At 29.6% G+C, this 23,592-nt stretch overlaps 1 protein-coding gene across 1 annotated transcript in view; it reads right to left on the bottom strand.

Moving 5' to 3' along the window:
• The window catches only part of LOC100168329 (cadherin-89D), a 90,618-nt gene that overhangs the window by 47,628 nt on the left and 19,398 nt on the right, over window positions 1-23,592 (bottom strand). The gene's annotated exons all lie outside the window — the stretch shown is intronic.

The following is a 23,592-nucleotide window of genomic DNA, read 5'->3' as shown; positions in this document are numbered from 1 at the left end:
TGTAAGTTGAATTAATATTATTATATTATTATATAATTATTTTTGTTTGTTTCTATGGTGCTAAACAAAGCGTTAGAAATTAAAATCCCATTTTTAGTGGTTTTTCGTAATTTTTCGGTGGTTTTTCCCGTGGCATTAATTAGTTATTGATAAAATCGAAAAATGACCTCTTTAAATTACCAACTTGATCCAATTTTCCAAAATATAAAGTATACCATATGTTGAAATCGAAGCACTCCTTCTGGTTGAAATGTTGTATATAGGATAAAATAAAAGTAAAATAAAATAAAAAATAAACACCATTGTAAAACCACAAAAAAAATATTTAAACACAGTTTTATTTTATATCCATTTTAAGTTTAAATTTGGATGAAAATACAAATTTTAACCAAGAATAACAGTTTTAGTAATTGTGTTGTTATTTAAAAAATATTATTCATGTGTATATGACACTTTTAGAGTATATTATAATATTTTATATACATAATGACATTTTTAAATGTAATTTTTTTATCAAAAATAACATATTGTTGTACTAAATATGCCTTATGGTAAAATAAATAACTTTAAATACAATATCATCACATGTACTTAGTAATATTATAGGCTGACAGACCATCCTTCGCTGAGAATATTTTTTCTTATATACAATGATTTTATATCGTTGAATTCAAATTTAACACATCCATTACACTATTACAGTGATTCTCTGACACCTTATGTACTGCAGAGCGTTACCCACTTACCCGATGTATTAAGGTTACTAATATTAAATTATTGGGATGTATAAAATAATTCCCACTGAAGTTGATCGAAAACAAATTTTATTATTGTTCTGGTTTGTTTAGAGGAGTAGAGGATGCACCAAGTAGGCATTATATCTCGAAAACCAATTTTATTTTATGTAAAATATTATTCGATTCATAATAATATATAAAACATCTGGTAGGTAATATCTTTCGATGGAACATCAACATAGGCAAAATAATTTTATTTCAAAAAAGCCACTCAGATTATACATCACTACAACTGTTCTGAGCTATCTACACGCATATTGTGTTCTTAGCTACCTTTGCTACTCTCATTAATACATAATAATAATATTAAATAATAAATCTGTTCAACATGACGTTTTGCGCAAGATTCGTGATACCGAAGACGTGCGATTGGACGACTGTATTGGACGTCAAGACGTAGCAGCGAAGCAGCGGGTCGAGTCCCGCTGGGATGCTACTCATTTTGTCGTATAGAGGATCTGCCAGACCTACGGACCTTCCAACGGATCTGGGCCGTGGATCGCCCAGCGAGCAGTGTCCGTCACGACGACCCTATCGTCGTTTATGGGGGATGTGAGGGCAGTCCTGAGCTCCTTCTCCGGCATCGATGGCGACAAATCGACTGCAGACGTCGGTATAATGGTTGTGAATATCGACTTAAATTCGATCAACGGTCAACGTTCGGCAAGTTCTAGACGATTTGCAGCGTGTCACGGTAGGTGGTTATACGATGTGTACCCGTTGATCGGCGAAACTGCTGTCTACGTCGTTGGCCGACCGACCGCGGTCGTGAAGTTTGTCAGTCTGCGGAATGAGTCACTGTGCGATAAGACCGCGGTCTTGGCAGACGGTTGGCTCGTTGTAGACCGACAGCCGACGGAACAAATCTGCACTGCGACCTCCGGTTCAGTCCCAACCACCAGGCCTTTTCGAGTACCCGTTCGACGTGTTAGGCGAGTCACGTCATCGTCCCCTATAGGCTTATCAGACAATCCCCACGACCCGAAATCGTAACTGATCGGCCAAACGTGAAACGCACTTCGCGGCTAGTCACCGAACCAGCAATTCGGCATGTGACGGCCTGAAGTAGAAACCAGTCGCACACAAAGCGACTTTGGACGCATTTACACGGGGAAGACTACATTAAATCTGCATGTATCGTGATGATTCGTTCACAATTATGTTATTATCTTTTGTTTATTCATATTATTGTTAAAATTTGTCAAAACGTTTCAATCAAGTGCCTATATCTAATTTTGTCAAATACCAAATGTAGTATTTTTTCACCGAATTTAAATTTACTCTGTAAAACTATTATCACAGTTGTACAGAGTATATTATGCACGGATCACCGCGGCCAAGTGGAGGTAGCTACAAAAATTGCTTCTTTAAAATGAATTGAATGGAAATTTGGTATAACTTGCGAATCTCCTAATGATTCACGTCCATTGGTGGACCTATAATATAAAAGCAATGTGTATTGAAACTGCAGTGTTCAAGATAAGTAATTATTTTTTTTATACAAGTGTTTGGATTTTAACCACGAAAGACTAAAAAGTAAAAACGTACAAGGGGTTAAAATCGTCTATGAGGGGATGATAATCCCCCTATTACGCCGATGCCTACACGTATATATCAGTACCTACGTATTAATAAAATAAAATAAAATAAATAAAATTTTATTAATTTACAAGCGCCAATATGATGGTACATAATATATGATATATAATGAGCAGAGTGTCGAGTATGTACGTATAGGTGACAATGAATTTTAATTGGGGCCGAGACATTAAAAAAAATATATATATTCTTAAAAATTGTTGTTCTTCATTAAAGTGATTGGAAGTAGTAAACTATCTGCATGATGTAACTACTAATCTTGAGTTTTGAATGTAGGCATGGAATTGTCTGATGTTTGTAGAAACTCTAATGTTCACTTTTATTTACCTACGTTTAAAGGTTCATTAAAGAATATTATTTTACATTAAAATGTATGAAGTATTCTATAGGTGCATTATTGCTAGTTTTAATGTTCTAGATTAAGTATGCAACTGGTCACTCAAAAATATAGTAATATGAAATCTGAGTAGTTTATCAACACTGATATAAGTACTCAATATAATGTATAGAGTTCTTTTTAGCAGTATAGTTAATTATTCGAATAAATGTATTCAAACTTTTTTTTTATTTGAATACTATATTAAATACTTTTTGGAAAAAATATTCGAATACATATCCTAAATAATTTTTTTGGAAGTTAAAAATATATTTTTATATTAGTGACAAAACAAATTTTTCTAGTATAACAGTTTTTCCCTTTGAATGAAATATGATTAACTCACGTTAATTTCCAACCATTTATATTAGCAAAAAAAATATATATATATTCTAATAGTATTTGAATACTTTTTCAAGTATTCTAATATGTATTCAGAATAATATATTTTTTATATTAATAATTTTATTTTTTTAATGATATAGTCGGTATATAAAACAATAGTATTCTTTACAAGACTACTTTTTAGTCCCTATGGCATTCGTCAGACATCTGAACTGTAAAACCATTTCATTTCAGTTTCTATATTGTCAAAGGGAAAACAACGAAATTCGCTTAATAAACTAATAAAGTAATAAACAGTTTATATTTTCTGTTACTTTTAGTTAAATAGTTAAAGGGCTGCATGCTGTAGGTAAGTTTTATTACTTTTATAACCTCTTTCGTGCAAAAAATCTCAAATTGGATTAAACTTCACCTCTTAGATCAAACCGTGTTTTTATATCATGTAGGTTTTTCGGAAAATACGTGTGGTTAAAATATACGCAACACAAATATTAATTATCTTGTACATTTTCAAATATTATATAAGTATCAAAGCCATTAGTTGTCATTTATATTTTATGGTGAAATATAGAGGTAAAATATAAATAAATTATAAACAAAAAATAAAAAAATTTAAAAAAGAATAAGAAAAACTCTCCATATTTTCTTTACTTGAGAAAAAGTTTATGAATCATAAATGTTTTTGTGTTTTCAACGTGATTTTAAAAATGTCGAGGAATGTGTTACGTTATAAGTTAATGTTTTACTTAATTACTAATAATCAAAAAATAGAGTCAAATAAAACATAATTTTAACTAGAGGAATAATTAATTGATTAATTGATAAATCGATAAATCGATAAATTGATCAAATTCAGTTTGTCCTAACTCATTACGTTTCCGTTCTCTATAAGCACTTTCTGGTAACTAACATTAGAATTCATAAATTCTTTTAAGCAAATAATTCTAAAACAATATTTTATTTTATTTTTAATTAAATTGTATAAATTTGGTACAAATTTTGGATAGTTAGACTAACTTAGTTTTGTTTATAAGTACAGTAGAAACTCGATTAACCGTCACTGTCGGGATTCAGACTATGACGGTTAACAGAAAATTATTCATAAATGTATATATTTTACAATGTGTGTGTTCATATTTCCATACAAAAATAATACAAGCTACATACTCACTATACAAAATAATCGGTCATTTTCTTTTAATTCTTCCAGACCCGACTCTTTTTGAACGGCAATGCTCCGTATTTCACGGAGAAGTAAGACCTGCGTTGCACATATTATGCAATTTTTTTGGGACGATAACATAAAGTGACGGTTAATCGAGTTTCTACTGTAACCACGGCAATGAAAACCTTACGAAAAATCAGCCAGCCTGTATATGTGTCCTTTATGCATTCCTAAACGGCTGGACCGATTTTAATGAATAACCTATATAATTAAATTATTTGATTAAATATTTCGATAAAAAAAAATATGTAATTACTAATTATGTATGTGTGTGATTTTCTCATGAGGGTGATGTTAGAAATAGAACAAGCATCAACTAATTGAAATCTTAAAAAAAAAAAACAATAACGTATAGGTAAATGAACACATTTTACTATCATGGTTTTTTATTTTGGTTTTTTACGTTTGCCTTTATTATAGTTTATGTTGCACACTAAAATATAATATTAAAGAACCTTTCCCCGAAGATGGGTTGTTTTTACTTTAAATTTATATTGTTTATCTACGGCCACCGGCGTTTTTCAATTAATCACGTTTCTACGCGAGATCTCGTGACCTTCATATATATTACAAGTAACGCCTTCAAAATTTTCTGCCATATTAAATGTATATATTTATATTCTACATATACACTTTATAAGAGTATTATTTAAGTCTTGAAGGATATATTTGTTTTCCACCCACGTCAAAATCTCGTCTAATTCAATTTTCTCAAAGTTTATTTGAGTACTACTACTAATACATATTATATGACGCGCATTCTGACCTCAATCGACTTTAGTACACGTACGTTAATATTAATAATACTATGTAAATTTAAAAAATATAATAATATTATTATAATTCATACCAGCTGTTTAATTTGGACAACAATCATTAATAATATTGTCGATAATATATTCAAAAATATTTTTAGCACTTATATGATTTAAAAAAATAGAAATTGCACTTTTGAATTTCAAAGTATCAAGTACAATAATTTATTCTAATATTTTATACATTATTTACATCATTTTTATCATCCTTATAACTATGTGTGAATTTTCTGGTTAATCTTATATATCAAATATAACTCACGACGTGTGCTTATTTTTAATTTCATAATAGTACGAAGCAGAATACTTAAAAATGTCGGTGTTCAAAATAGATGTCGAACACTGAACTTACATAGACTTATATTGTTTATTATAAAGTCAAACTTTTGACGAGCCTGTGAATTTTGCTAAGCAAGTGAACGTCCATAATATTTATAGATTATAGAATATACATGATTCTAGAATATACCAAGAACCCATTTTTCGTTTGCTATTTAATAATCGATTGTGTGGTGTATTATACGATTTATACAACTTGACAAAAATATTGTATTGTGTTATTATAATTAGGGTAAGGCGATATACATTACCAAAAATTCTAAAAAAAATGCATTGCATATATATCAAAAAATATAAGTATGCCCATAAAACGATCAAATATGACATTGTAAAGTCGTATAATTAAAAATAACTAATCACTTCTCATAATAATATCGTATTTTTTATGCTTAAATATATTTTTTATACTAAGGTAAAGTTTTAAGAAATGTTCTTTGAAATATAAAATTTAAAAAAAATGATTTATTAAAGTGAATATAATTTATTTAAAAAAAATTGACCTATAAACGGGCTATAATATAAAAAGTAAACGTATAATTTAATATAACTGTCACACGTGGTATATTGTAGTCATACCAAATTGTTTTATAATTTAGTCTTCAATGCGCACAACTAAGAGAAAAAATATGCGAAATCCAATAATCACCTAACCCTATATTATAGACTTCAAATTTACGAATACGACACCTGCTATGCATAAATATCTATATAGACCACGGCCAATATAGAACATGCCTGGTGTACGGCGGTGGAGGTAGGCTTGCGAGACACTTCCGGGGAAAAAATGTCTTAACTTTTCGACGAGCGGCTGTGTCGGCGATGGCGGAGACGGTGGTGCGGAGGCGTCGTCGACATTTTGTTTTGTAAATCAATAATATCGCGTAACGCACACGGTCGTGCGAATTTCCCTGGCGCCACACGCATACACGCATGCTGATCAATTCATTTATTATGTACATATTGTATTCACATGCATTGATAATAATATGACGTTACCTATATTTATAATATTGTGTGTCGTTTTGGCCACGAAAACAATTGTTTCCATTGTCGGTGATCACCACGTCATGTCAGCGAACGCGAGTATAATATAACAATATATAACGATACGATATTATATAGTGAGCATTATACCTATATTTTATATTATAATATATTATTATTGTAATTTATATACATTGCGTTCACGCTGGAGCGGTATAGAGTCAGTAAAGATCGAGTCCCAAGAGGATTATGCACGTGAAATTAACAACAACAAAATTACACTGCACCGTACGGATATTCTGCGACCCCCACATTATTTGTTTATTTTTAGAAAAAGCATTTATTGAATAGTGTTATACTATTACAAGCTCTAATTTTGTGCAATAAGTAAATTATGCAAAATACTGTAATACACAAATTTTAGGAAGCAGATGACGAGTCAACTTATTTACACGATTATGTTATTTACATTTTAGTCTCTGCACTAAATAGTTACATTTGAGACGTCTATATAGTTAGATTGTCTGGAAGTTTTATGAAAAACATTTGGGAGACCATGAGTTTGGTATTTGATTGCTGTTTTCAATAAACCTTTCGTAATGGTTACATTCTTTTCATTGGTAATTTTAATTAGGAGGTCATCGTGAAGTAATTGATATGTTACATACAAAGGCGCTTTAGCAATAATACGTAGACAATTCAATTGAAAAGCTTGAGTTGTATGGACAATGTAATATTTCATTTGACCGGGTCCCATGGGATTATTCTGTAGTAGGTATATCTAATGTCCATATTACTTATATATAGGACGAAGAGGGGAAGTGTTAGTAGCCCCGGGCTGCATACAATAATTCAATATAATATTTATTTAATCTGGTACGAATATTAATAAAATATCAACACTTTTGTGATGGTTTCGCATCGCAGCAATACCGAAAAACGTAAATTATAATAATAACTATATAAAGTGCAAAATAAATAAAACTATATAAAGTACAAAAAAAGTGCGTCCTATTCTAAAAGTGCCGCCTAGTGCGATCACCTATTAGGTATGTCTCACCCCATAAATATGCCTCTGGTCACATCCCTTATTACCTGTGCAGTCTATTCGCAGTGTGCATAAATAACAAATTATCAGGCTCGAGATATAAATTCTCTAAAAACCGTCGAAAAATGCTCTAAAATATAGCTGAGAATGTCCATAAAAATTAATTTTACCGTAATATATTATAATGCCCATAAAAATTTACGAATAATAATATTATTTTTTTAATCCAATGTTTTTTACGTATCTACCTAATTTATATTATAAAAATTACAATAAATTGAAAATAATTTAACAAATTATTAACATTTATTAAAATAAACCTAAATTTAAAATTTGTAACATTTTATGAAAATTGTATAATCTGATAAATTGATGCGGCAACGTATGATAATTAATAGAACGATTGGCAATTAGTATTGGAAAACTTGATTAAACCTATTAAACTAAACAAAATGAAAAACAATTTAATAAATTATCTTTCGATAATATTATAAATTAGTTCAATTTGAAGTATATACTAAGTCGTGTAATATACGCATTATAAAACTAACAAAATTACCGAAATATGATAAAAAATGTAAAATAAAAGTTTCACCGTTGAAGTGTCTGTTTCATAAAATACGCTAAGTAGGTACTTGGGAAGCGTTGTCCAAGCATTGAAGTCTAGGCCCTAAATCCATATCTATAGGTTGGGAAGGACGAAGACAAACTATAGGCGACGACGCGTATCGCCAGACCGTTTTTTTTTCATTTCAAGTACCTTCCGATGTTTTCCATATTATAATAATATTACGCAACAGAATTTCCGCCTTGTTCGCACGTGTTGTAGGTACCTATAATATAAATACATATGTAATAATAAATAGTTTATGCACATAGCATAATCGGTTATACGTTTGTCTGTGTGCGTTTGAAGCGATATCGGTGATGTCAAAGACACTGCCAACGTATATAGACGCAACCTGTCGATTGGCGTTTCGTCACGCGTTATCATCATTGTCAATTTGTTCGTTATTATTTTTAGCCCCTTCCTCCAGAGTGGTTTCGGGGATAGTATAATATTATTGTTGGATATTGGTGCGACGAATGTTGCGCAATCCAACCCGTGCGGGTTGTGACCGATTTTAGAGTAATAGAGTCCCCTCTCACGCCACCGTAGAACGGTTCAGTGTACGGAGTGATCCTAGTATCCTACGCAGGCTACACACACTTTCCAAGTCTGTGTTTGTGCATTTGAAATTGAAAAAAAAATTTTAATGTTTTTTTTTATGTGCCTCAAAATATTTATCATTTTATCACGCTTCAGAATTTAAAAAAAAATATATATATAAATTATTTTTTAATGACAACAAGTAATTTATATATCAGAAACAGAAAACTTTACTATGAACTGAAAACCCTGAGCAACTGCCAACCATAATTTTTGTAAAAATGTAAAGTTATAAAAATACATGATTCTTCGAACTGGGAACATAATTTTCTTTTTAAAACAGCCAAAAATTCACTCGGAAAATTAGTGCGTAGCTGTATAAATAGATCACTCTGTATATAATTATACCGAACGGTGAGGAAAATCCGATCGCGCGCGCACACGCAGAATCATAATATGATATAATATATCTTGTGTACATACATACACATCAGATCTGAACGTATATCGTCCTGGGCGTTGTTGCTTTCACCCGATGATTCAATTATCTGTCACTTCAGTTATGGTAGAAATATTTTCTTCTGCTTAAAGCTAGTATGTAGGTTCTAACATTGAAGTGGATTTTTTTCTTTTGTGACGCCTTTTCTGCCCGAGACAACTTTTACGTTTTCAAAAAAAATCGATCGATACTGGTTGTATTGCAATTATTAGATCTTCATTCCAAGCATAAAATATTAAATAACGATTTTCAACATGCATAGAATATCAATCGCAGAACTGCAGATATACTTTTAAACAATAATATTATTATATTATGTACAAATATAGTTTCAATTGTTTATAAGGTATCATAAGTAAGATTCTAGTTTCGTTTTCATTAGGTTTTAGTTGTAGTGTATGCAATCAGAAAATTGTGTTATAAAACAGAATATTAAAACTCTATAAGTACCATACATATTATATAGGTATCGTCAGATTCTATAACTTCCGAGCTCTACATTTCATATTAATATATCGACGACGGTGTGACACTTGAGCGACAAGAAAATCGACCAACGTTTTATAATACGCAGTATTGTAGTTCGTGTGTACCTACAACCTACGGCTTCGAACAAGAGTAAAAGTGTGTGCGCGTGTCATGTGTCTTGGAAGGTGTATGGAAACTCGGCTAGTCTGGAGCCGATCACGTGAACCGTATTTCCCGTGTTCGGTCGTAGGCACACAGTATTATTTGTATTGTGTGTGTGTGTGTGTGTGTGTGTGTGTATAATATATAAGTAAAATATACATATGTAGGTGCGCGCGATCGATCGGAAAATTCGCGTGTCCCGAGACTGTATTATTATTATTATTGTTGTACTGTCACCGCGATAATACCTATAACTGCAACAGTCACCGTCGATCTGATACAACTACTGTGTGCGGCTAAATTATACTATAAATAGCTTCTGTACTGACAATTGCGGTCGCTTTCGTAGGTACAATACACCAGTGTAGTAGTTGTTATATATTATAATATTATGCGATGTATTTGTGTACGCATAAAAATGCGATTTACGGTCGCGGACCGGTTATTACGTCAAACCCGTCGCGGAGCGTGATGCATTAATTGTTGTTGTTGTTATGTCGCTTTTAAAATGTATTTCACCGTCGTATTGACATTTTATCCACCGCGTACGCGACCGTGTTATTACGACCCGGCTCGGAATTTACCGACCGTCACAACATTATGGAACGATAAGAATAATACGATAAAAGCTTTTCCCGGACTCGTACAACGTCTTATAATAAAAAAAAAATATCAAAATTATTATGATATTTTTTTTAGCCAAATAAAAACTTTCAGGCCTCCTCCCCGGTTCGAATATCGCAAGCATTATAACTTTTAAGCGTACCTCTCGGTTGACTGCACGTGTAGCCCCCGACATCATCCGATCGATCGACCGATCGCCAAAACATGTGTCAGTATTTTGCAAATCAATTGCAAATAATTGTACATTTATTTTTTAAAATTTGTAAATCAATATTTTTGTTTAATTTTTTTTTTTTTGGAGGGGTGGGAGAAATTTTACAAGTTTTCTCTTCTAAGTTCTAATCCCACATAATATTAATATATCATTAAATTGAAAGGTGACATCATTAGTTGTATGTGTTATCCCTATGGTTTTTGGCTATATTTTAATTTTAAAGCGAGTCATAAGAATATTGATCAAAATATATGAACACCACTGTAGTCACAATACAATTATGATACCAGAAATTTTAAATTTTATATTGGGTCGATTAATAATACTAAATCTAACGAAACTAATCGTGAAATGCTGATCGTAAATAAAATTGACTGTGTTACTACACTATTGTAAACGGAGACTGTACAAATGAGGGTTTGTCCTTAAATAAAACCATTCTAAAAATTATTTTAAAAAGTCGGTATACAGTATTCTTCTTTCCAACATGGCTGTACTATGCACAGTCGTATCCGCTGACGTGGAAAAAACGGTTGTAAAAGAAAACGTACATTTCATTATTATTTAATATGTTATTTCCAGCGAAAATATTGTTAGATATATATTCCAACGCGTAATAAAACTCAAAAGAAATCATAATAATTATATTGTTCGAAACCAAAATGTTAGTCTAGAACTTCACGTGGGAATCAAGCATGTTATATTATATTCTATATAAAATCGTTGAATTTTTTTTATTATTTAAATAAATTACGCAATCAACGTTTTCTTTGCATAGGTAAAACAATTTATCGTCGAATTAATGGCGGAAACGTGATTATACGTGTATAACATGTACAATGTACATGTTATACGTGTATAACATGTACAATGTACATAATACTACAACGCGGTTTGGTCGGAATTTCCAATTCACAACTTTCGACACACTTAATTTCGATACCATTGTAATACATTGTTTACTTTACTTTGAAACGTTTCGCGGTGTACGAAATCGAACTCGTGCGATGGCGGTCGGGGCCAGAGATATCAGCTCAGCTGCTGCAGTAGCCTTTGTTAAGTTTTCTATTTTTCCTCGCCATCGTTAAAACTTTACTGTGCAATGTGCTATTTAGTACATTTATATATAATATATATATATCATTATCTATTATTAGAGCTCGAAGTTTGTGTTTTCTTGCTCATTATAGTTTTAGTACTAGGTAAGCAATATATTATAAATTTTACGATTTTATGAACGAAGTATCAAAAGTTTTATTGCATAATATTTTTACTTTTATTATTCATATATTTTTTTAATTTATAGGGAATATTTCAAGATTAATGCACATATCTTAAGAATACTGAATAATACAACTTTGAATAGTAATATCAACTAATTTAATTAAAAACTTCGTGAATAAATATCACAAATAAACACTTTTATTCGAGATTTTAATTGTATCACCGTCTTGTGTATTCATCAGAGATTTGTACTCTGAATTCTAAATACCGTAATATTATTGGATATAATATTTTAAAATTTTTCTTTTTTAAACCTAAGATTTTAAAATGTAATATAAGATTCCTTAAAAGTGTATCTACTTTTAACAAGAAAAATGTCTATAAGAAAGTCCAATTAAATTTTTATGAGCATTTGAATATCAAATTTTTACAACATTGGATATTCCATTGATTTCTCAAGAAGCGATTTTTCTTATTTTGTTGTAATTCATAAACGAATAACCGTAGAAACTTGAAATGTCATCACATTTTTTATTTTATCAATTCCCTATACATTTGATAAATTTTTCAAAATATTGTGACTGTTTTCCAGCTTTTTACGGACATAAGTTGTAAAACTTTTATCTAAGTCAAGTTGTTTATTTTTTATGATTTTTTAAAATGTGAAATGCTCTTGAAATTAAAATCATTATTTTGAAAGTAATAACATTCAAAAAATAATTGAAACTTTAACACGATCCTATATGAAAATCCAAATAAAAAAAGTTCATACTTTTTAAAATTTTAAATATTTTTTACGAATAAATCAAAATTAAATGGTATCAAAATCTTTTAAAAAAATAATTAAAATATGACTTAAATCAAGGTTTATACAATAACAATTTTTCTAAAAACCAGATATTTTACAAAATTGTCTATCTTGAGTAAAAAAAAAAAAAATTATACCGTATTTAAAATTATTTATTTTCAGAATTAAAAAATAAAAATAAAAAATATTACTACATGCGTAATGCAATAAAAAAAATGTAATAAAAATATATTGATTAGAACAAGTTATTTAATTTGTTAGGTCTTCCTGTTATAATTGTAACAACATAAATCATAATAGGTATTCATAATAATAATAATAACCTAACCTAAACTACATAGAAATACGTGACTTGGCCATGCGTGACGAGTGATGACCAGACGAAGTATACGTTATTATTATTCGGACGATGTCAGCTCATTTGTTTTCTCTCTCTGACCCACGCGCAACATAATACATTATACAAAACGCATTTACGGAGAATCCTTTTTCTATGTTTTTAAGTAATCTTGTTTTAGTAAAATCACCTACGAAAAATGTAGAGAATAATATTTTTGAGGAAATGACATATTATTTTGTGTAAAATCTAAATATTGTTTCAAAACAATTTAAACATCATTTAAATTGACAAATTTTTTTTGTTTATTTTGAAAGACTAATACAAAGTCATATTATACAATATATTATAACAATAAAATATAAAATCGATATGTCACTCCCTTTAAAATATTATTCTCTATCTTTTTTGTAATGGGTAATTTTACTCTAAGCTTACTTAAAAATATATAAAAAATGATTCTGCGTAGTTAATGCGTTTTGTCTTAACCGTTTTTCATTTGTTTAATTTGTTTTATTTAAGCTACTATTTATATATGTATTTACCTAATCCTTTATTGCTACCTACCTATGTTATTTTATAATATATCATATTCAAAAAGCTGTTCGGTGTTCATTAAATAAAATAACAAAATTATAACTGTGCTTATGCCCACGCGCATTGTCTACTTGTAATTCATTATAGTTAATTATTATTATAATTTTGTAACGGCAGAAGCAATAGGTACGAGTTTCTTCGACAATCAAAGGGACACAACACGTATTATCGAAAACTGCTCAAACGAAAGTCACACTATCTCTGTGCTCGCCCGCAAAGAGTTCGTTTGTATTCCTATTGAAAATTCCCATACGGAAATAACTACACTTTTCCAGAGATGTTATCAATATTATGATATACCGTTATGGATTCGACTGAAATGTAGATAGGGAGCCAAAGTTAAATAAAATCAAAAATAATTTGAAATATGATTTCGTGCTCAAACTATAGATTTCGGTATGTACAGTTGCAACTATATTAGGTATATTATTATTAGTATGAATCAAATATATTATCCAACCGTTGTGTTTGCGCTTGTGGAGCAGTTGTAAAAGTTTAAAAATAAAAACCACTGAAAATCGTTAACATTTTAATACTACACAGGAGAGACATTTTTAAGAATCTAATTTAAACATTATCTTAATCAATATATACCTTTAAATATATTATATTATATTAGGTAGATGCACGCAAAGAAACGGTAATAATATGAAATTTTTAGATTAGTATTCAAGTCAAATACGTCTCGTAAATTATGCGCATTATTCCTCAGATTATTTTACAAATTAATCTGATTTTTTTCTTCAGTGAAAAATTAAAGAAATTACCCTGTTTAACAAAGTGATTTATAAGCAAAAGTTGCGATAAGTTTAAATCATATAATTTCTTAACATAACAAAATAGTTTACACAAGCTCAACGATAAAAATATATGTCTTCTAAGGCATCAATTATCTAGATAAATTATAAGAAATAATTTTTATTTTGTTTTTAAAGAAAAAAATCAGATATCACTAAAACATGGATTTTTTTATTTTTTTATTCAAATTTTTAATAACAAATCTATTAAATTATATAAACAAGAATTAAAAAAAATTAATTGATTTCTTTACGTATTAAATTTAAATCAGACACTATACGGCAAAATTAGTATATTTTGAATTACCCTCTAAGTTGATTAAACCAGTTTAATGTATACCTAAAGGTACCTATTTTTGAATGAGTGCTTAGAATATAATATAATACAACTATAACAATCAGACCTTGAAAAAAATTAAGTGTTCTAAAATTGAACTCTAACTACAGATAGTTTCCATTTAAGCAGTTAAGCTGTTAGTTAATTCTAAACTTTTATTATACGCAATGTAGGTTCAATACATTTTTAGTAAGTTTTCTTATAATCTTTATAGTGACACCAATGACCACACGGCGTGCGTTTATCATTATAAGGATTAAAGAGTACGTTAAGATGTTTAAAAAGTTTTTTGCGCTTAATTAATTTTAAATAACAAACTGCGATAGATATATTACTAAAATTTAACTATGTGAATGTATACCGAGTGAACCATTTAACGAACCTATGAAAATAATTTATAAACTATATTTTATTTACATAGTAAAATTAATAATAATGATCCAATGTTTAAATAGTTATAATATTTTATAACTAATAAACCATAGGTCCAAAATATGATTTTATAGATCAAAACACTCAAAATAATATAAAACACTTTTTTTACTGTAAATTGTTAAACAGGCCGATATTTTAATTTAAATAAACAAATTATTCAAAAAAAAATTGTACAGATTTGGGGGGAGCGGTGAATTTCTGGAGAATCAGCCAGTATATTATATTATTATATAAATTAAGTATTTTAACGGAAAGCATCTAAAAAGTTTGAAAAATAAATAAAAAATGATTTACATTTCATAGGTACATAATAATAATATTATAATAAATTATTAAAAAAAACAAAATTCTATTGATGTTTCGTGTTCAGAAATATAGAGTATAAAACATCGTACCTTCATAAATATATTAAACAATAACGGAGATCGTGAACAGAAGCTATGTACTCGCATTGAGCATGCATTCAGAATTCGCAAAGAGAAAAACTTGGTCATCAAGTCTCGTTCAAAATTCCATTTGCATTTTATATACTGTTATTATTATAAAATGTATTTTTAATTTAGTTTGTGTCGTTAGTGCATCTACTGCAGTTGTGCATATACTATAGTATTATAGCTGTATATCGCATTACAAACAGTTTGACGCGTATATAAATTATACACTCTATATGTGTTATAAAGCAGAGAAAAGCCTTTCGGACACATAATATATATTTAATAATAGTCTACTACAGCTGTAATAATATGTATCACGTGCAGAGATTCATCGACGTTTGAAAGAAACATCTAATGATTATTATTTTTCCATTGTAAGTAGCTATATATTTTATCAATTTTGAGGGACACGATATATTATATTATACACGTCTTATAATAAGGCCATAACTATTTCAATATTTTACATGGCATTTAATTGGTTTGCATTGTGTTTCTTACGCCAAATAGAAAAAAACGGGTCTTTGGTATATTCCATAGGGAAATAAGACGCAATTGTCTAATGAAACGAACGAAAACACATGAAACTAATAGCTACTGTATGAATGTCCACTGAAATCGAAAGTAAAGTGTTTGGAAAGTAAACACACACATGCGCAAACGTATATATTATTATTACATTGTGTGCGAAGTACGAAATACAAGTGGAAAACTGAATAGTTTTCATTAAATGATGATACTCCATGTATAGGTATCATGTATGTATACCTATTATTGTTGCTTTGTTTGTAATTTGGGACGTGCTGGACCAAGAAACTTACAATAAAACTGATGATATTATATTATAATATTATATATACTCGAGCATATATTATGATTTATGATAGTACAATAATAATTGGTGAGACTTTCAGCACGGGGCTTTTAACAGTAATTTGTGTGTACTAGGGTATCTATTATAGGTTATAAAATAATACCAAATTAAATGCGAACACGTTGCAATGCATTTTTAACGGAAATAAAATTTTTCGTGGAAGCAACATTTTTCTCTTGTAATTATACTAAGCGAACAAAAATTCTAATTCCATCGATTTAAATAATAATATATAATTCAGGGACTAACACAAAATACATACTATTATTATTGTTATTATTATTATACGGTGTCATTATAATATTATTATTATGGTATGTATCCGCAATGATCTATTATTATGTCCACACAATTGGATAGATGATTTACAACAGAGGCGAATCGTAATTGAGTAAACGCCGTCAGTTCAGGTCCAATTTTCAATAGGTAGCCAAAAATCTGCATTTATAATTCAATGTCATTGTTTCGAATTTTCTTTTCCAATACACAACTCGCATTACGATCCATATATTATTAGTATACCCTGCACATAGGTATATAGTTGTATAGTACGGCCTGACCGATTTCCCATCCAGATCCGCCATTAGCCACGGTGGAATCGATTACCATAATGTACACACCAGTTTATTATACATATCCACAACGCAAAGCATCCACCCGCGGTCACCTGGTTACGGGTTGATAACCATACCGTCTCCCGCGTACCTGTAACCTAGAAATTATACCAAGTGCGTTATCTGGGTCGGATAGGACGTCTACATATACAACTCACCGCCCGCAGGCTCCGTATAAACATCGGACAATTAAACCTTCGTGCGCAGACGATTTCAGACAGCACCGCGCGATCCGAGTTGGACGTTTAAACACTTAATTTGTCCGGTATCGAAACCGGAACGTTTTCGTCGCAAATGACCATTATACTATCTTATATATAAATACATATACTTATATATTATATAGGTATACATTACATACGTTGGCCTGCACGTCACATAACATTCTACGGCCCTGCACCTGATTGATTTTTCATACAGCGATAATAGTAAGAGTGGTACCTGTCATCCACGGTTTCGCTTAAAGGTATATTATAATGTTTACTGTCGATTTGGCAATTTTATATTCTTCAATACAAGTTCAAACGTCGAAAGCGGTCTACATATTATTTTACCTTATTATTATTCTTGTGGAAATTTAACAATTACGTTTACTGTATAGTTACAAATACGTCATATCCTACACTACTATATAACAATAAGAATAGTATTTTTGGTGCTACATGGCGTATTCGTCATTAAATTATATATTATTATCTTCTATTATAACAAGGCGTTACTCGTCATACATTGGTGCGATCAGAACCATATATTTTTGGGGGCTCCTTAAATCGATTTTTGAGTACAGGGACGTAGGGGTGTTTTGACTCTACATCCTAACAGGCTCTAACATTGTCTCTTAAAGTGAACTATTGCTACTATACTACTACTATGGACAAAACTGAATCATAGTAGAAAACTATTATATTAATAAAATCATTTTAATTGACAATTTAAACAACAATGATTAAAAGGTGATTTTTTTTAAGGCAATGGCTCATTTTTTCAAAATATATTAACGTTTATACAATTATACTCCTTGAAAGAATTTTTTAGATAACATCAATTCATTACGAAATAACATTTTTTAAGGATTTACTTTTTTGAATGACTATACATATTATTAATTTCCTATGTCTATGCAAAATATTTCTTTGTGAAGTTCGATCTACAAATTAATTTTTGAACAAGTGCAGTTTAATTAGCTATCAACTAATAAATATTTAAAGCTCGGACCAGTGGAGTGGTAGAAAAATATCGTACAAAATGTCGGTACTTTAATCCACTTCTCCAAAATGTTAAAACTTATAATGAATTAATTATACTCGTTCAAACTCCTTAAATGGTTGGGGAATATATTCGTATTTTTGGATTACTTAGCCACTTTAGTCCTCCCGATTTACGGCTTATGCAACAAGTCATTGAACGCATATTATTATTTATATTATAATCTCGATTCGTTTGCATAACGGTTATAAAGGCACACGCGTATACGTTATATTATTCCCGCCGACTTGCAGGTAAATTACTTTTACATATTATTAATAATATGTTCACACGCATTATATTATTATAATGTACTAATACGTCGGGGTCGTTCAAATTCTGTGCAACAATACAAGAGAAATAGGTAAATTTGTCAGTTTTTTTTACGAAATTTCCAATATTTTGTAACGTCGAATTCGAGTGACCCTGTGTTCATATTATAATGATGGTAGATTTAACTTTCCTGCGTTTCCAATTGTGTTGCATAGCTAATGAGATTTATTATTATTATTTTGTGTTATAATAAAAACTGTTTCAACACGTGTAAACAATAACGCATTTTTTAACACGGCCGAGACGCGCGTGTAGGCATTCGCTTATTCGCTGAGACAAACAATCTGAAAAATAATTCCGACCTCTGTGATGATCAACCGAAATCGAGAAGACAGTAAAACATTTGGTCACCAGTGTTACTACGCGAGTTATTTTAATATAGGTACCATCTTCGAAAGCTGAAATATAGAAAAATTAACGTCAAACTGGCTTCAAGATTTAATAATATAACAATTCGGAGTTGAAATAAGTGTCATCGAAATTATTTTAATTGAAAATTGAATTTCATTATTTCGAAACGCGTTTATTATATTACGCATATTTTATTACAATATGTTAACTCACGAAATAATTAACGTCTACATCGTGGTCCGTTTAAAATCGTTAAAGCGATTTAATCTCCACGGGTATAAGCGATACGATTTCCGTCAGGTTCAACTGTATAGATATAAAATGCGTATAGTCCCACCACCCGTAGTGATTTTTTCTTCGTCATAATTGAACGATGAAAAAATATATTGAATTTCCAGAGAACATTAATTTTTATATATATATATAATATATATATAGATTATTTAATGAGAAACGTCTAACAAAAACCATGTAAAACAAATTATAACATGCACAAGAGAATGCGTACGAAAATGTAATTTACTGTTTTCTGTACATAAAAATGACACACTTTCCAATGAAGCTTTATAAAAACGAAAATTAAATTCCTGCTACGGCGGATGTACCTGTTCCGTGCAGGATTATCCGATTGTTTGTGGAAAATCCACAGTTGGATATCAAATCGATATCGAATTTATTTAAAATCGAAAAGTAATCCGTCAAAATAATATATTTACATAACCCCGGGCGCATATCGCATATTAGTTCGCGGAGGAATCGCATAATATACTATGTACAGATATATGTCTATATACATAATGTTAAGACTTCGGATATGTTTTTAAATTAGAAATAAAACCATACTATACGCCGTGTCTTTGTTTTTATACTATATAGGCATCTAGGTGTCTTTATACTATGATATTACGACGAAAAACAAGTCTGGTCATATTGTCTGGTAATGTGCAGAATTCACACCACTGCAGTGCTTTGTTTGAATCAAAAGACGATTTTTTCCAAATATACACAATGCAAGTCATTGTCGTTATATGGATTTTGATGATTTAATTATTTGAGTCTATTATATGAAAGGATGAGTGATGACTCCTCTGTTTCTAACTCTTTAGAAAATTATAATCATTACCAAACTGGACTTAATATGAAATTAACAAAATCGTTTTATAGGATTAATATTTTACATCCAACACCCAAGATATGTACATTCATTTTTTTTATTATTTAAATGGATAGTATATAATTGATTTATTAAGTGCCAGCAATTTTGTTATTAATAATAATATGTTATGTAAAATAGTCAATGTGTTGAACACGCTTGTGGATATTTTGTTCCTAAATTCACTGTATCCGGTCTTGGTTTACCTTTCACGCAGTCCACCGTCATATCATGAAAACACAATGTAATTTCAATTATAATAAACGCGGAGTACTTTAATTACTTAAAAATTTAAAAAAATTAATTTGGATGTAGTATTATATTAATTATACTAATCATTAGCCAATTGTGAATAAGTGAATTCAGTAAATATAGTTATGAGCTTTATCGATAGAATTATTTAATGAAATGTTTAATATTATGCTTAATTAAAAAATGGTTGTTCCGTTCTCTTAAATAAATTATAAAACTTCACTGTAGTTTAATGTTAATACAGAATATACAATAATTATAATACATTATACACTGCATCATATACTTTAATAACGAAATTACTTTTCTATTTGTTTATTGTTGAAATGCCACGTACATGTATAGTATATAATATTATGCTTACAATATATAATAATTATTATGTCAAAATATATTACCACAATTTTTGCAACTATTTCATAAAATACATCAAAAGAAAGTATTCTAAATGCAAGCAAATACGAGATCTATCAATGATCGACGATGACGATCCAGTAAAAGGAAATATTAAGTCGCAACGTTATATCAAGTAAGTTTAGATAACACAACATTAAACTATAATAGTATACATAATATTATTATTCATATCAACAACGCCAAATCATTGGAGCATTTCGACTTATAATGCTTGTAGAAAGAATAAACGACGCGTATATATTAATACATTATGTTATTATTCAAATATTTAGCTTTGCAATTAAATTTAATGCCACCGTAATAATCGTTGACGGCATTTCTCGTACCTATAATTTGTATAAATTAAAACCGAAGAATAGGATGATAAAATCGCCACGTAATTAATGTAGAACGATATCTGCTTATAGCCGGAAAACATACATTGCAGCGGACCGGATCAGTTCGTTAATAAAAACTAATAAAATATTACCTACGTAGTTAGGTGAATTTTCCTGGGCGTGTTACGCATACCGTCGTTCTATTATACGAAACATCGTATATAATATACATGTATATATATCGTAATATACCTATTATTATTTGCAGATTGCATAGATTCATACTTGTTAAATATTTAAATATTAGTTTTTAAATACTTTTTCTGTATTTCAAATACTTATTATTATATTTTGTATTTAAAAATATTAAATACAAAAACCTTTCGAACAAGATTTTTAGTTTGGTTTTTCGACTTTGAAGAAATTGCATCGACGAGACGATGTGATGATTATAAATATTGTTATCGACAAACAATATAATTTAAACATATAACGGTAAAAATAAAATTTCCCGTATTGGCGATTGAAAGCTTATCAATTATCAGGCCGGCGGGGGGTGGATCTGTAACGGGGAACATGTAAAATAACATATAGATGATACACAGCGTCCCTGTTATATCTTATCGATTTCAATTTCCAATACGGTTTACCGTATATTTGGCTATTTATATTTTATAGTACCGTAGCACGACACCCTGCGTCCCAGTATCCCACACTCGTTATTCGTTAATCGTTTTACATTAGTCACTATAGTCATTACTCACTAGACTAATCTTGTCGTGGGTACTGACCATATTTAATACACATTATTACATTAAACAAATAATTAGTTTTAAGAATTAAGAACCTGAAAATAACAAAGCTAAAAAAAAATGTATTTAGAAGTATTTGAAATACTTTTTGAATATATTTGTATTTGTATTTAAATACTTATTAGCAAAGGTATTTAAATAAATATTTTAATACTTTTTAACTGAAGTATTTAAATACCTATTTGAAATACTTTTAAAAAGTATTTTTAACAACATTGCATAGATTGCATGTCAATATGTTACGACGTCAGTGCGACGTCATTTCTGATTTTGTTTAAGACGAGCGGCAAAATTGCGACTAGCTTTTGTAAAATATTATCCTACTCTTCTATGGGTTAAAATTAAGGGAATGACCTCATCCGATTATTTAAAAATATATTATTATTAAATCAATTTTGACGTGTTGAAAGTTAAAACACATATTATGTGGATCAATAATATAAAATGTAAAACATGATATTATAGCTATGGGAAATATAATACAGTAGAACTTCCATATAACGGTCACCGAAGGGACTGTAAGTAATGACTGCTATTTAGAGGTGCCCGCCCTACAGAGGTAGGACAACACTAGGAAAACACTCGACGGGACCAACAAAATTGACCGTTACATAGAGGTGACCGTTAACGGAAGTTTTACTGTATATGAATTTAATATGTACATGTACTTTAAATATCACTAATTATACACCTATAATAAGTATACATAATCATAAAAATATATCCATTTACTGATAACTCTATAGAAAAAATTATCATTTAAATTTGTAACAAAATTAAATAAAAAAACTTATAAGAAAAGTAAAGTGAACTGCAAATGGGTATTATTTTATAACAAACATTCCCATCATAAATCGTTTCTACTATAATAATAAAGCATTTTATCTTTTGAAAACCGATCTAAATTTATAATGAAAAATATTATTTAAGATTACATTTTTCAGATTTTTACATTTAGGCTCATATATACACTATTTTATGTATTAAATAATAAAATATTGGAACAAATTGATGTGCAGATAATATTCTTGAATCTAACGATAGATATCGATTCATATAAATAAAATACATTATACTGACTGGCAACTACCGTCTACCCTGTTTAGTGCTTATATTTCATAGGTACTAAAAAATCTAAACTTAAAAAAATATTCTTACGTAAATTTACCAATTTTTTTTTTTTTATAAACAATTCCTACCGCTGGTTATGATAGGTATTTCGTGCACACTAATGACAGTTTACCATATTATGATAAATCCGATATCTATTATAAGCTACGTAAATCTCTAATAAGTGAAGTACAAAATTAGACCCATTTTGCATAATAGATAATATATAACGACGTGTCGACAACCATAATATATTATTTACACAATATGTTGCAGATGCGGCGAATAAATAATTAAACTGTATACGACGTCTTCGAAGTTGTTTCGAAAAATAAGTCCGTATAATTTATTATTTATATACCGGCTACAGGTACAAAAGTATACACATATATACACATATTATTATAAGTATAGAATCGGAAATTAAAACGAATTCTTTAAAATTTATATATGTACAGGTCTGTTGTATACAGTGTGTGCGATCGCGCTCGATTTAGATC

The sequence above is a fragment of the Acyrthosiphon pisum genome, chromosome A2 (assembly GCF_005508785.2).
Source record: "Acyrthosiphon pisum isolate AL4f chromosome A2, pea_aphid_22Mar2018_4r6ur, whole genome shotgun sequence".
Classification (NCBI taxonomy): Eukaryota; Metazoa; Arthropoda; class Insecta; order Hemiptera; family Aphididae; genus Acyrthosiphon; species Acyrthosiphon pisum.
This window is presented reverse-complemented; position numbering and strand designations above follow the sequence as displayed.